Source organism: Cyprinus carpio, chromosome A15 (assembly GCF_018340385.1).
Source record: "Cyprinus carpio isolate SPL01 chromosome A15, ASM1834038v1, whole genome shotgun sequence".
NCBI lineage: Eukaryota > Metazoa > Chordata > Actinopteri > Cypriniformes > Cyprinidae > Cyprinus > Cyprinus carpio.
Genome location: NC_056586.1, coordinates 16509463 through 16523882, shown reverse-complemented (window position 1 = coordinate 16523882; position 14420 = coordinate 16509463). Strand labels below are relative to the sequence as shown.

The following is a 14420-nucleotide window of genomic DNA, read 5'->3' as shown; positions in this document are numbered from 1 at the left end:
TTAAATGTGTGTCTTCGGGAGAATAGAGGCAGTGGTAAGAGACACCGGCAAGAAGGGCTGCATTTGGTGAATTTGAAATGGGGCCAAGTTGAGTAAACAAGCAGGACCGTACAAACATTAGCACTGTTCCATAACCTAGTAAGCTTCTTTTGTAGGAAGCATTTTTAGGTTTTATAGGCATGCTTCCAGTGCTATTCCAGGTAGGCAAAATGATTGTGTTATACTGTGTCCTAAAGTACCTCAAAGGAAAACCCAAAATGCATTGTAATGAGCTCAGTGAAAACATAAATCCAAAAATGGTGGAGAATGTGGGCAAAATGTCAACTGTTAAAGAACTAGTTCACCTATAAATGAAAATATTAATCATTTACTCACTTGCATGTCGTTCCATGCCTGAATGACTTACTTTCTTCTGTGGAACACAAAAGATGATGTTTTGAAGAATGTTTTAAATGGTTTTGTCTATGGTTTTGCAATTTGATCCCCAGTTACTTTTCATTGTATAAAAAAAAAAGTCATTTTTCAAAATATATTTTTTATGTTCAACAGATAAAAGGTCATACAGGTTTGAAATGACATGAGGGTGAGTAAGTAATTGCATAGAATTTCCATTGTTTCCCAATTTTGACTGTTAAATACTTCTAATGCAACAATAGACATGCAAGACATATAAAGGTGCTACCTAGCATGCTAATGTATCATGTAAGACATTTTGGGAGAACTGAATAATGTATTTCACATCCCGTCTTATTAATCTTTTCTCCCAGGAAACATCAAAGAGGCTTTTCAGCTCATGTAAGATCTTTGTCAAAGCAGGATCAGACAAAAGAGTTTTTGTTCTGTGATATTTTACTATTGTATATATGACCATGACGACAGTAAAGTCATTGTAGTCTTGTGATTTATTTCTATGCTATTGCCATACTGCCCCAAGATAAACTGTACTACCACCTCTCTCTCTTTCTCTCTCGCTGGCTCTCTCGCTCACACACTCAAAATAAATAATGGTCTTCCAGAGTCTTATGACATTTTGGATATTTGCAGTTGTTGTCAGATGTCAAAGCAAACGTTTGGGTTGTAATGTGTATGACTGTGTGACTATGAGGATGGAAAAAGGAGTGTATATTACAGCAGGACATTCTCTCTCGCTCTCTCTCTTTCAATCACACTGACCACCGATCAGGTCGCTTCAAAGTTTTTACACGTACTGTAGATACCCCTGCATGGACATTCCTCGACCACAGGTTAGTGTTAGTGTTAAGTCAGTTTACTTGGCAGAGATGTTGTAAACACCCAAGGGCAGTTATTTTATTTAGTCATAGCACCTATCTGCTTTATAAGAAAAGTACAAGGAGAAAACCACCAGCTTTGCTCATGATGTTAAAGATGGCAGATGGAAAAATACAAGTCCAAGATTTTAAAAGATTACAATGCATGCCAACTTTTAAATGACCATCAGTGAAATTTGCAATAAATCTTTAATGACAAATGGCTGGTAATATTCCTCATTTGTTGTTCCTCACCAGTTACCTTGCATAAAAGTGGTTGCTAAATGAATAAATGTACATGTTATGACAAAAACTGCCAAATTGTGTAGTTACAGCACCTATCAGCAGGGGCTTACATGGCCATGCTAAACAGCCAAACCTTAAAGGCTAGGGAATGACCAAAATCTTCATTCATAATAACATTTGTCAAATCACTAATAAAATCTGACAGCAATGGTACCATAAAAGTTGCTTCTTTAATTAAATTACACTAAAGAGCTGTCAAGCTAATGAATAAATGATGCCTTGACCAATAAGTTGATTGACTCTTTTAAAAAAAGACAAGACGTCCATTCTTACAGCAGCATTTCTAATTGATCTTTGGACACTATGTGTGACTCTACTGATTACCCAGCCATGCCCTCAAAGACTCTCCCTTGCAGGGATGAATAAAGCCCACTGCTGTCCAACTACACTAGAATCACTGAGCAGCACTGAATGAATGCTGAATGGAAGCACACAGGGTTTTTTCATCGAAAAGAAGAGTAAAGCCTTGTTTTGTTAAATGCCTCTTTTTATTGAGTGCAGATGGTGTCTGAATGGATTGTCTTGATTAGTAAATGGAGACAGTGAGGGGTGATAGAAGTTCCAAGACAGTGAAAACTGGCCCATGAGAGGGGGTTTATATTGACTGAGCTAAGCAGGATCATTGACCTTAATTCTTTAGATAGAGCTTAGTTTTTTCATTGCTAATAAGAGACTGTACAACACATAAGTGCAGGGCTCAACAATAAGGATAACTTGTATAGTTAAAGTCAATGGGGTCTAAAACAACATTTAATCCCACTTTCATTGTATGAACAAAACAAGACAATATTTTTCCCAACATCTTTTGTTTTCAACAGAAAAAAAAGAAAGTCATACAGGTTTAGAACAACATGAGGATGAATCAATAATGACAGAATTTTCATTTTTGGGGGAATTACTTGTTTTATTTTTTGTTGAGAAAATATTACTTTTAATGAAATATTTATTATAGACATATACTAATATACTACTGTTTAAAAGTTTGGGTTAAGAAAGACATTTTTAAGGGACATTTATACAGCAAGGGCATATTAAATTGATTAAAAGAGACTGTACAGACAATTCTAATGTTACAAAACATTTGTTTCAAATAAATGCTGTTCTTTGGAATTTCTGTTTATCAAATAATTCTGAAATAAAAGATTCTAAAAGACCATGTGACACTGAAGACTGGAGTAAGGCTGCAGAAAATCAGCTTTGCAATAAACATACTCTATTTGTATACTGTATACTGTAAAAAAGCAGTTATTGTAAACTGTGATAACATTCACAATATTGGAGTTTTTTCTCGTTTTCTTCTTCTTTTTTTTTTCTTTTGATCAAATCAAAACCTCATTGTTTCCTGTCTCATCAACATTGTCCTGTCTAATAAAATGCCTAAATTTATCCATCTTAATGACACCAGACTTTTTAATGGTAGTATTTATAGAATAATGCAATGCTAAAAAATGAAAAGACCAGTGGAAATTTAGGCAGTTAATGCAAATAACTGACCAGGTCAGCGTAAAAAAAACAACAACAAAAAAAAACAATTCCTTATTGTTGATCACTGAAATGGGATCTCCAATCATTATTCATAAAATCAACCCATGCTCTCTTTACTGGTATTTTTAACCCCCCCACCATTTTTTTAGGACAACCTGTGTCACTGTCATGTGAAGTGATCAGTTGGACTGAGAATACTCCACACTGCCTCTGTCCCCTCTAGAACTCCTACAAGTATGTGACATACAGTATCACTGCCTCATGTTCATGCAACAGAAAGAGACTTGGGCCATGTTTGAGAATTATCAGGAAACGCTACCGCAACCAGTCTTCTAATAAAACAACACTTCTGCTCACATCATGCCTTTTTTCCTTCCCCATTATGTGACAGATGCATTTAATTTGATCAGTAAATGCAATTCAGCATCTGCTTGTCAAACAAGTTGCTTTGAGTTCATGATGTATTGTACAAGCATCTGTGAGTAACAACATTCTGTTATCTATGTTTAACGCTAGCCATCGTAGTGTCTACAGGGATCTTGTTTTCATTCGCTGTGCCAACCTGAATACAGCATAAACATGGAGAGCAGTATTCACAACAATATATTACATCACAGTGCTTACAGCTTTGATCAAGCTGAAGCATTCTGCATCAGTTCAGGGAAGATCACAGGCCAGGGGTCTCAAACTCAAATTACCTGGAGCCACCAGCCAGGTGGTATTGTCCGGGGGCCAGTTGAATAGTTGCAACAAATACAAATGTTTTTACAACCCGAAATTTTATCTAAATACAGATATTTGTACAGCTATGCAGTTAACGAAAAACTGCACATGTGCTTATTGCACACGTAATAATGAGCTGCTACATCTTGACAAATGATACAAGACATTCGCAAGTTTTATTAAGGATGAATTTCCACCTCATCCAGTGCTCTTTTTGTTTTTAGTCTTATAAAATATCCCTTTACTATTTTGGTGTGAGAAACCACTCCAAATGATCGAGTACGTCAGTGAACTGTCTGAATGAATCAAACTGAACTGCAAACAAATCAGACCTTTCTATAAACTTGTTTGACAGATTAGATGAAAATAGTGATTAATCTGCAAATCTGGCATCACTAGTTCTGTTTCAAAACAGTTGATAGAAAGAAAAAACACAACTTGATTATTTAAATGGTATCAGAGAAAATGATTATCAGGTCGGTAATTAATCAGTATATAATTGACATATACGTACTGTAGATTTACCAATAATATTTTACCGGGACACCGGTATTTAAAAAGGGTCTAGTAATGCCTCTGTCATCAACTAGGCTGCAATTATGTGTTGACATTTGTTAAAACCAATTAAAAATATATATTTCTAAAATATTTGATTTAAGTGCAAATGTGTGTGTGTATACAGTATGTGTATATATATATATATATATATATATATATATATATATATATATATATATATATATATAAAGAGAGAGAGGGAAAAAATAGATATATAGATATAGATATGTAGATCTCACAGAGGGAAAGCAAGGAATATGTGAGTTTATTTTCTATTCTTTTTTCATCAATAGTCTGGGAAGGAGTTTTACATCCCCAGGGACAGTACTTAACCATCCTGTGCCATTTTCGAAGCAGTTCTCAGTGCATTCTGGGAATGAAAAGATCTTTCTATTTTTCACTTTATTTATTTATTTGTTTGTTTTATTTATTTATTTCTCACTATAGGCTGACCTGAATGTAGATGTAGATAAATAGCTCAGCACACAGGCAGGGGGTAGACATCAAGGGTACATCTTTGGAGGGAAAATGCCGACCCCGTTCGACAGGTAGCAATTCGCTGAAAAAGAGGGCTGATTCGTGACTAAATAGGATGCAGAAAGCTGAGCTGAAGAACGAAAAACAAGTGCTGCGACTGTGCTGCTGAGAGACGTAGCCCTAGATTCACAATCATTCAGTGAATCAAAACGCTTTTTAATAATTCAGCATGAGGAGAGAAGAGAGAGAATCCTGCAGCAAGCCAACAGGCAGTGGAAAAAGCACAGATTGAAAAACACAGCGATGGAAAAACTAGCTTGCAACATCAAATGTTCTATATCAACAAACTGTCTTAAATGCACAGGACACTAAACTCTCAAGGGCACATACTGTAGTTTACCCATAACACGATACCACACTCTTTCCTGCTCTTAGTGAAAGTGGAGTACACACATTAACTAACATGCATGCTTATGAAGGACATATTTTCATCACATATCAAGAAGTCATAACTCGATGTCTTCATAAAGGCAAATTATCAAACTTCAAGATACAAATATAACAGTTTCTCACCCAAATCAACACTCTTAAATGTGTCTAAAAGGAGCAAATTCACTGAACAAATGCTTTACTTGTCTGTGATATTTTATTGCCAAGTGGCAAAACATTTAACACATTTACAATATGAGTTGAGATATCTTTAAAATAATGCATTTGTTAAATGTAGAGTATAAAGTAGGAATGAATTCAGGTAAAGTGAAACACTTTTGCTATTGAGATGACTGGGGAAAATATTAACCTGAATAAACCCCCATGTTTTTTGCAATATCAAACAATTGACTGACATAGTCTAGCATTCTTTTATTTCATTATTATTTTAAAGAGTCTATTCAGGTGCAGTAGTGGAGCGACACTGTAAAGTATGGCATATTGTGATAGTCTGCAGTATTCAAATTGCATTTTGCACTGTTTGACATTTAGTAGGCATGTTTGCACCTTTAGATTATTTGCATAATTAATTTTATGAATTGGATGCTAAAACAATGAAGACTACAAGTGCAAATAAATGGCACAATTGATTTTTAGTGAATTCCCTCCTTAAAGTCTTTTGGGCCTTGGGGTGCTCAGTTTAGCTTTTCATCTGCGACTGTTATTTCCCCCCTCATTCATGAAGGAAGTCTACCGTTAATTGAATTTTATCATAAATGGAACAATCTGTCTTGTGTTCCTGTTCTAACTCCCTTGTCTCTAGTCTATACTTCACATCCCCTCTGGTTACCATTTTTTAATGCACTCGCACTGGCAACAAGGTGAAAAACACTCTCCAATTAGTCTGAGCCCCTGTGATTATCCTGCACTCGCTAAAATTTCCCTTTCCTATCAATTATTTATTTTGAGGCCAACACGCGCACACACTCACTCGCACCCATGCATGCAAAATCCCTGCCGGAGGCCTTGAAACGGAGGAAGTAGCTAAGCTGAAAATGCCGCTGTCCGTGTTTTCATTGTATCTTTCTCTTCATGTCAGCTCATTATGAGAGATACACATGTAAATACATGGGTCAAGAGACAGAAGTTTCCTTTTCATTTTTCTACTAGTGCAAAGCAGCTGGCGTCCTTTTGCATGTTGCCAGACTGCTATGTGTTTGCTCGCATGAGTGGGTGCAAATGTTTATAGCACCTCTGCATGTTCGCAGAGGTTAGCATTCACCTACTGTGCTTTAGAGTGTGTCTGCATGTTTATGAGTGTGGGAGGTCTTCCCCGAAGGTTTACAGGCACGTGGGTTGCATGTTTTGTGGGGGTGATTCTGTAGTATCATAATTTGTGTTTTTATGTTTGTGTTTTTGCTGTAAATAGTGAAAATGAGCAATTGTTTCCTTCCCTGTAAGGAAATGCATATTGGCTCTACATCCTGACTGATATCACTGGAATGGGATTACAGAGAAGTCACGTTTGTGCCTGTGATGGCCGTAGGCTCTATAAACAGAAAAATGTGTGGCTTGTGCATTTCTTCCAATCAGAATGCTTTGAGGCATCTCTGGCAGTATAATGACTTTGCACAGGACTTAATATTTGTCCAAACAGTGAAAGACGGGCAAGAAATTATACATTTCACCTCTAAAAATGACTCATAGATGCAACCTAATGCAACTGTATGAATTCAGTCATATTATAATGTATATGTATATATAGACAGTAATTTAATAGTATTTAAGTAACTTAAATTCAATAAATAAATCATATTTGTCTTATTTTTCAGTTTAAATATTTAATAATAACAAGTATAAATTAAATTCAGCAACACTTCAACATATATAAAGAACTTTTAAAATTACCACTGTTAAATTTTTTTTTTAAATTAAAGTATATTTTGTTTTACAGAACTGACAATCTATGAAACATTATGCAGTCTTGCTTCTCAATTAAATTTATAAATGTAGGTATTTTTGCAGCAAAACAAGTCAAAATAGACATATTTAAAGCTCATTAAGGAGTCATTTTTTCCAAGCGAGGTTAATAAATAAATAAATGAATTCAGTTCATTTGGATGTTACCACATGAAGTATATTTTGGCTGACAAAACTTTTTTTTTTTTTTTCAGAGTACTAGGGCAGCAGTTGCAGTAATGGGCACCATGTGCAGAGGTCAGGACCCATTTGTCCAGTCCAGCCCACCATAGACATGGTCCTCCACCATCCCGACACTGTCTCTGCATCAGGGGTCCATGAAGACATACGGCTAATGACAGCAGGATGCAGGAACAGCCCTTCACTGGAGCCAGAGAGAGCCTGTTAGTCATGGATAATGAATGATATTACTCTTTCAGGGTTGGGGCTTTTGTCTCATTACTTCTGAAGGCATAAGGGACTCCAGTAGTATTGACACTACCATAAAGACTTTAGGCCTGATGGGCCATACTGACCATCTGCTTTTATCCCAATCCTGAGCTGGCTATAGAGGCATCAGGGTTGGAATTAATGGACATTTCTTCAGTTAGATTGATGTGTCTGTACTCCACTGATTAATGCATAAATCGCATCTCTCTGCTCCCTTTTTATTCTGTTTCAGGCCATTTATCATTTTGAATTGCAATGTGTTTACTTGGCGATTGTCTTGTGTTTCTTGGTTGAGACATGCTGGCAATCATTTATGAAGATAACACAGAATTTCTGACACACCTTCAGGCACGTTCAGACAGTAATTAGCTATCTGCAGTGACAGATGTTTTACGCCACCATGCGTTTTTGGACAGTTTGACATAAACCTTAGTGATGTTTAAGTGTGTATAACTCCTTACCACACATTATTTTACTCAAAGGACAAGATGACCTTTCTTAGGAGTGTTAGTTGTCTGTGTGAGATCATAGGCACTTTTTTTTTTAAATGGAGGGAACAATTGGTGAAAGAGGGAGTGAACTGATCACTGAAAGGTTCTTTTGGAGAACCCAGAATTCTTCTAAGGCTTTGCTGCGAAAACCCTTTCTGGGGTGTAAGTTTATCAGGAGAACAGGTATGTAGTTGAATACTTCCAAGTCAAAAGTGAAAGGTGAAGATTATAATTATGGTATTATAATATCCATATTATTATTAGTTATTATGTAAATAGATAGATAGTTATTGAAATGTTAATTAACAATAAAGTAACTCTGAACTCACTTTGAGTACTCATCCGTCCTAATATAACTTTTTGACACATTTGTTTGGATGGAAAAAAGAGTAAAGTGTGTGTCTGAGAGTCTACTGGAAATAGCATTGCTGTTGTCAGTTTCAGACACTGCACACAATTTCATGACAACTGTAACCATCACTCAGCAAAACATTAAAAACAATAAGTTCCAGCAGTTTAACACCCACTAATGAAGTGACAATTGAAGATGCTTCTTCTGTATTAGATACATCCCTGCTGTGAGCTATTTTGTAGAGCAATTTTCGTGCCCAACGTCTCCACCAAGTGTGCCGCACACATCCCTTAAAGCTAAAACATTTCTCTTGCCCCCTAGTGGCTGGCTGCAGTATACGTTATAAACCCCGCCCTATCCATGTAAATGAATGGGATGTGAGCCAAACTAAAAATCAAATTACACTTCAAATCTACTTTTCCAAAAGATAGTTTCTATCATTTTAAGTTGTTCTTATCATGCTGATGAATGTTCAAGTGTTCGTTTTAGTAAATTCGGTTTTAGTTTTGATGCTATAAAAAAGTGGTGTGGTATTGTGATTGTGTGCTTGTGACTGGGTCTGCAGGAGTCTGGGCAGGACATTGATACTGCCGCTCCACCTCACGATCACTACAGCACAGACTTGGGCTCCAAATGATGTTGTCAAAACAAAATGACAACGGCCATATTTCAGACATTTTGGCTTTGTAAGGAAGTAGAGACGCGTCATTCCATCTTTTTTTTTTTCTTTTTTTTTTACAGTCTATGGTCCCCAGCGTGACGTCTACAGGGATCTTTCTCAAGCAAAAGTTAACTTCTCAAACCTATGCGTAACCTTAAAACAAGCTAATGAGCGAAGGCTAAAGGGAGTTTTTCACAAACAAGGCTTTCTAAAGCTTGCTGTCACAGTGTGACATTTCGAAACAATTTACATTTTAATGCAGTGCCATCTCTTGAAGTCTTTGAAAGCCTGTTTATGTAGGCAGCTGGATGGAACCCAATAAAAACTGCCAAAAATGTCCATTAATGGATATCGAATGATGGTGAGCTGCATATGATGGGGTAGGTTAAAGCATTTGTTTACGTTAAATGTTCGCACCTGTCCAAGTGGTAGTTTCTCAGAGCATCAGCAGTCTGCTTTGTCCTGCTTTGTTATTCTGGCATGTTCTACAGAGGAAGGATCCTGTGGATGGACTCGTACTAGCGCAGCCACACACAAGCAGCTAATGCACCTGCTTCAGCACAGCTGTGTCTGCATAAAGCAAGCGGCCTTGCCAATCAGCAAGATAATTGCGGCAGAGTTTTGAGATTTCATGTGTGGACCACAGCCTTCTGCAGGGGTTTTGTCTTGGTTGTTATTGTGTTTGCTGTTTGTTTGCGCTGTAAGAAACAGCAAAATGAATAATGGTTATTCATGTACCATTAGAAAAGAGTAATATGGGACAAGGGGAATTTTAAGGGTTGTGTGAGTTTATTAGCATAACAATATTAGTAGGGCTTGAACAATATCTTAGAAAACAATAAGCATTATAAATGTAAATCACTTGTAATTCACTTGAAGGATGATAAATATTACAGAAATACTATGCCGTGCAGGAAACTTAGTCACCCAGCTATGTTTTGAAACATGGTAAACCAGGCTGTTTACTGAAATGTCCTGTTTGACTTTAGCCCTTAACCTACTGTATTTGGTTAGCTGATCAACTAGCTTCAACTGTAAAACTAGCTAGCATTGTAAACTGGTTTTAGCTAACAAGGAACATTCTTAGAACTTTGGCTTAGAACATTCTGGTTAGGTTCCCTCAAAGTTATGAACAAACAATACTTGTATAATATTTACTACTTGTTTTAAAATGTCCAGATAACATTTAAAAATAACACACCCATAATGTTTGCATGTTCCCTTAACATTCATATTTCTTGTAATGTTTTTAAAGGGGACATCAGATGCGACATGCCCATGAAAACGTTACACAACTACCCTATAATGATAAAAATCCACCCAGTGTTTTTTTTTTTTTTTTTTATCTACTAAAATCTTTACACCTTTTTTAAATTGTGCTGATCTCAGATGCCTGTCTTTGTGACATCACACAGACAGGCCCCTCCCATGATAGTTTGATTGACAGTAGCGTTTCAGCACAGACTGGACTGGCGTCTTACCTTAGACCCGCCCTGACTGAGCTATTAGCAAATTTCAGTCTCAAACAGTCTCTCTGACAGCGGCTCAGAAGAGAGGGATGGGGTCAGCAGAGCCCATTAACATTTAAAGGAGAATTTTTCAAAACGGCTTGCTCTGAAAAGAGCTGATTTTGACAGGGTAAAAAAGATGTTGTTTTACACTACCATTGAAAAATTTTAACCAAACCTTAAAGACCTTAAAGAATCATATCAACTTTAAAAAACTGTATGTTTTGAATGTTTAGAAGTAACGTTTTCATGGGAATGTTAGTAAAATATTCTTAGAATTTCTTTCTCTCTTTTTTTTTCTTTTTTTTCCCTTCAGCTGGGTAGCTTTTTAGTAGTGTGGTAATGAGGTTCAAAATTTTCTTGAAATAGTGTCACAGCAATTTAAATATTTCTTGGTTGAACACTACTTCCTGTGACTACCAGCACCATGCTAACTGTAAACAGTTGAAAAATAAAGGAACAGATTCTTTGAACTGTGAAGGTCTTGTGGCATCTTGATTCCATTTGTGTGTAAAAGCTTAAACGGCCCCTTTTGATGACCCTAACGTGTTGTGAATAATGTATAGTATAGTTTCAGAGTAAGCACAAGGTACTTCTTCTTTTACCAAAGCATTGCACATCTCTCTTGAACGCCACAGGCAGGGAGCAATAGAAGAGAAGCTTAAATAATGAAATTGTTAAAGAGAAAAATGTGACCTGGAAAGGACTGGAGGATAGAAAACACAGCTTTTCTTCTCAGAAAAAAATATGCTCAATTCATTGAAGTTCAGGACTAAACCACAGTTGACTTGGCAGCCATCTTGAAAACTATTACACATACACACACACATACATCATTCAAAAGTTTGGGTTTTTCAGCAGCTATTACTCCAGTCTTCATTACTCCAGTCTTCAGAAATCATTCTAATATGCGGATTTGCTGCTCAAGAAACATTTCATATTATTGACAATGTTGAAAACAGTTGTGCTGTTTAATATTTTTACTGAAACCGTGATATATTTTTCAAGATTCTTTAATGAACAGAAAGTTTAAAAGAACAACATTTATTTGAAACTGCAATCTTTTGCAACATATTTTCACTTTTGACCAGTTTTAGGGCAGTATTACTAGAAGACATGCATGATTTTGACCACATTGGCAGTAAATAGAGCCAACTGCCCCTCTGCCCTTCCTTAATCAGCCTCTGCATACTGTAATCAGAACTTCTTCTCCACTTCTTTCTACTAGTCTGATTTTTACAGCAGTTTGCCTTTAAATCTCCATTGAAGGAAGATCCTCCAGTGAGTCTCATCACTTCATTGTGCTGTGCACTTTTAAAGAAGGCTCTCAAAGGCTTGAATTAAGCAAAGTAAAATGCAAATATAATCAAAGTGGCTAAAATCAAGTTCCAGCTCACTTAGTAGCGCGAGGTCTTGATGTTTAGACCAAAGATGGGAACAAAGGCATCAGTGAATATGACATTCCTATTGGCCAACTGAGGGTGGTTGCTGGGCTTCTAAGAAAACTGTGAGAGGCTGCTAACCTCCTGATCTATCATGGGAGAGAGCAACGTGACAAAGAAAACCAGTTCTCTCCATTAATAGCCTTAAATAAGTTAATGTCTGACCTTGTAGCTGCAGCCTACATCTTATTTTCATTTCTCTCTCAATTAAATTTACATTTTACATTCTCCTTGTCTCCTCTATAAAATATGTTAGTCCACTGCAAAATATGCATCTCTGTGGCATCTCAGTTTTGTTGCATTGTTTTTCTTTCATTGCATTACAACGCACATTTTCTCTTGCTCTGGTGATGTGGTTTTGGGAGTATGTGGTTTAAATGAAGAGACACAGATGGGGGATGAAACATGGTTTATTGTGGCCTAAAAGCACAACATTCATTGGGCGAATATGGAAGTGTAAATGTGCTGCTTGGCACAAAGCGTTGACTTGCTCTTCTGTTGTTTGTACTAGATGAATTACTGACATGGCTGTGCTACACGAGACAAGGGCAAATCTGCTAAACCAATGGCTCTCCCAGAGGTTGTCTTGACACTAAAAGCTTCAATCACACTTCCTAAAAATAGAATTTAAAGCCTTCAGAATCATGAAAGTAAATTAAAAAAGAGCTTCACGACTGGACAAATCAATTACAGCGGCAATCTAGGTCATGTCTTTTTATAGTGTTTAAAAATCGAGTCTCAGCATGTAACACATGCAGCCTAGTCTCTAAATTAAATTAAATTTAATTATTGCAGTATATAAAATAAAATGTAAAAAAAATAATATATACAATTTTTAATTTAGAAATATTTAAGAAGAATACATTTCTTATTATTATTGTTATTATTATTATTATTTAATACAGTTATTTTTTTAATGATTTTTACATTTTTTAAAGAAAATAACCATTGTTTTCCCATATCGCACAATGCTAGAGTGTTGTTTGGTTGCTAGGATGTTTTGAGGGTTTTTTTTTTTTTTTTTTTTTGTGCTTTTCTATGTGGTTGCTTACTGGCCCATGACAAAAGAGACCATACACAAGTTTCTATGATTTTTGTGCTCACCAAATATGGATGGAAATTAAGGTGGGCCACAGGTAGCATTGCATTCCCATAGCAATGTGTGCACTGAATGTCTCCCACTTTTCGGGAAACTATGCAGTCTCACTCTAGCTGAGTGGCCTCCAGTATCAGTAAGAAAGCTGATTAAATGTCTGTATATAATTTTCAATCTACTCCATATCCAGGGAAAGAAACATTGTATGCATGTATGTGTTTCAAGGCTTTTTTCTTTTTTTTCTCTTTTTTTTTCTGAGAACAATGCAGTTTGGGATGAAAAGATGAGAGATGTGGATTTTCATCATTGTTAGAAGCTGACTGTCACACCCGGGCTGGCGTGCTGAGTAAAGCGCTCGAAGAGGAAGGTATAATAGGGTATTTTTAATAATCCAGGTAACTCAAACACTCAATAATAAACATCAGAACAACATCACCTATAACACTAACCACTCAACATGAACAATAGCGGACCAGGAGGAACTAAACAAACAGGGCTTTTAAACACCAGGAAAGTAATCAGAGGAGTGGAAACAGGTGGGGAGTAATCAATTAACAAAACGAGGAATGGAACGGAACATGACCAAATAGGGATAACAGAAAAGGAACAGAAAGTCCATGACTGTGACAGTTCGCCCCCCCTCCCGGAACGGTGCGTCCTCGCACCGAAAGAGATAGTCCAGCGGAGGGAGGGTGGGGGTTCAGGAGGTGGGCGTGGGGCAGGCAAGGGGCAGGCAATGGAGAAGGAGCATGGAGCATGGTACCAGGGTGGAGTGGATGGAGGGAGGAGCCATGGAGGAGCCCGGAGCAGTAGGAGCCAGATGGATATCCAGAGGCCAGCCAGGAAAGCGGCCCATGGTGGAGTCGACGGTGGGAGGAGCCATGGTGGAGGAGGGGCCGACAACACCAGGGCGCCGACTGACGGAGACTGAGCCGATGGCAGAGGAGTCCAAGACGGAGCCGAGCAACCGCAGAGCCAGGGTGACCCCGAGGATCCGAAGGGCCAAGGCGGAGCAGAAGGCTCAGGCGACCAAGGCGGAGGCGGGGCACCGGAAGACCGCTGCGGAGCCGGAGTGACTGAGGATGGAGGTGGAGCCGAAGGGAAGGAGGAGCCTGACAGAGCCGGAGGGATGGAGCGACGAGGCGAAGCCAGAGGAATGGAGTCCCGAGGCGGGGGATGGTCGACGACTGACCAAGGTGGAGCCGAAGGGACGAG

General features: G+C 37.6%; 1 protein-coding gene and 1 long non-coding RNA gene across 2 annotated transcripts in view; one reads left to right on the top strand and one right to left on the bottom strand.

Moving 5' to 3' along the window:
* The window catches only part of LOC122147711, a 135229-nt gene extending 127357 nt beyond the window's left edge, over window positions 1-7872 (top strand). Inside the window, exon 3 of the long non-coding RNA XR_006161776.1 lies at window positions 7421-7872. This is a non-coding gene — a long non-coding RNA (uncharacterized LOC122147711). The remainder of the gene's footprint in view (window positions 1-7420) is intronic.
* LOC109079596 (reticulon-4 receptor-like 1) overlaps window positions 1-14420 on the bottom strand; it is a 142693-nt gene that overhangs the window by 116666 nt on the left and 11607 nt on the right. The gene's annotated exons all lie outside the window — the stretch shown is intronic.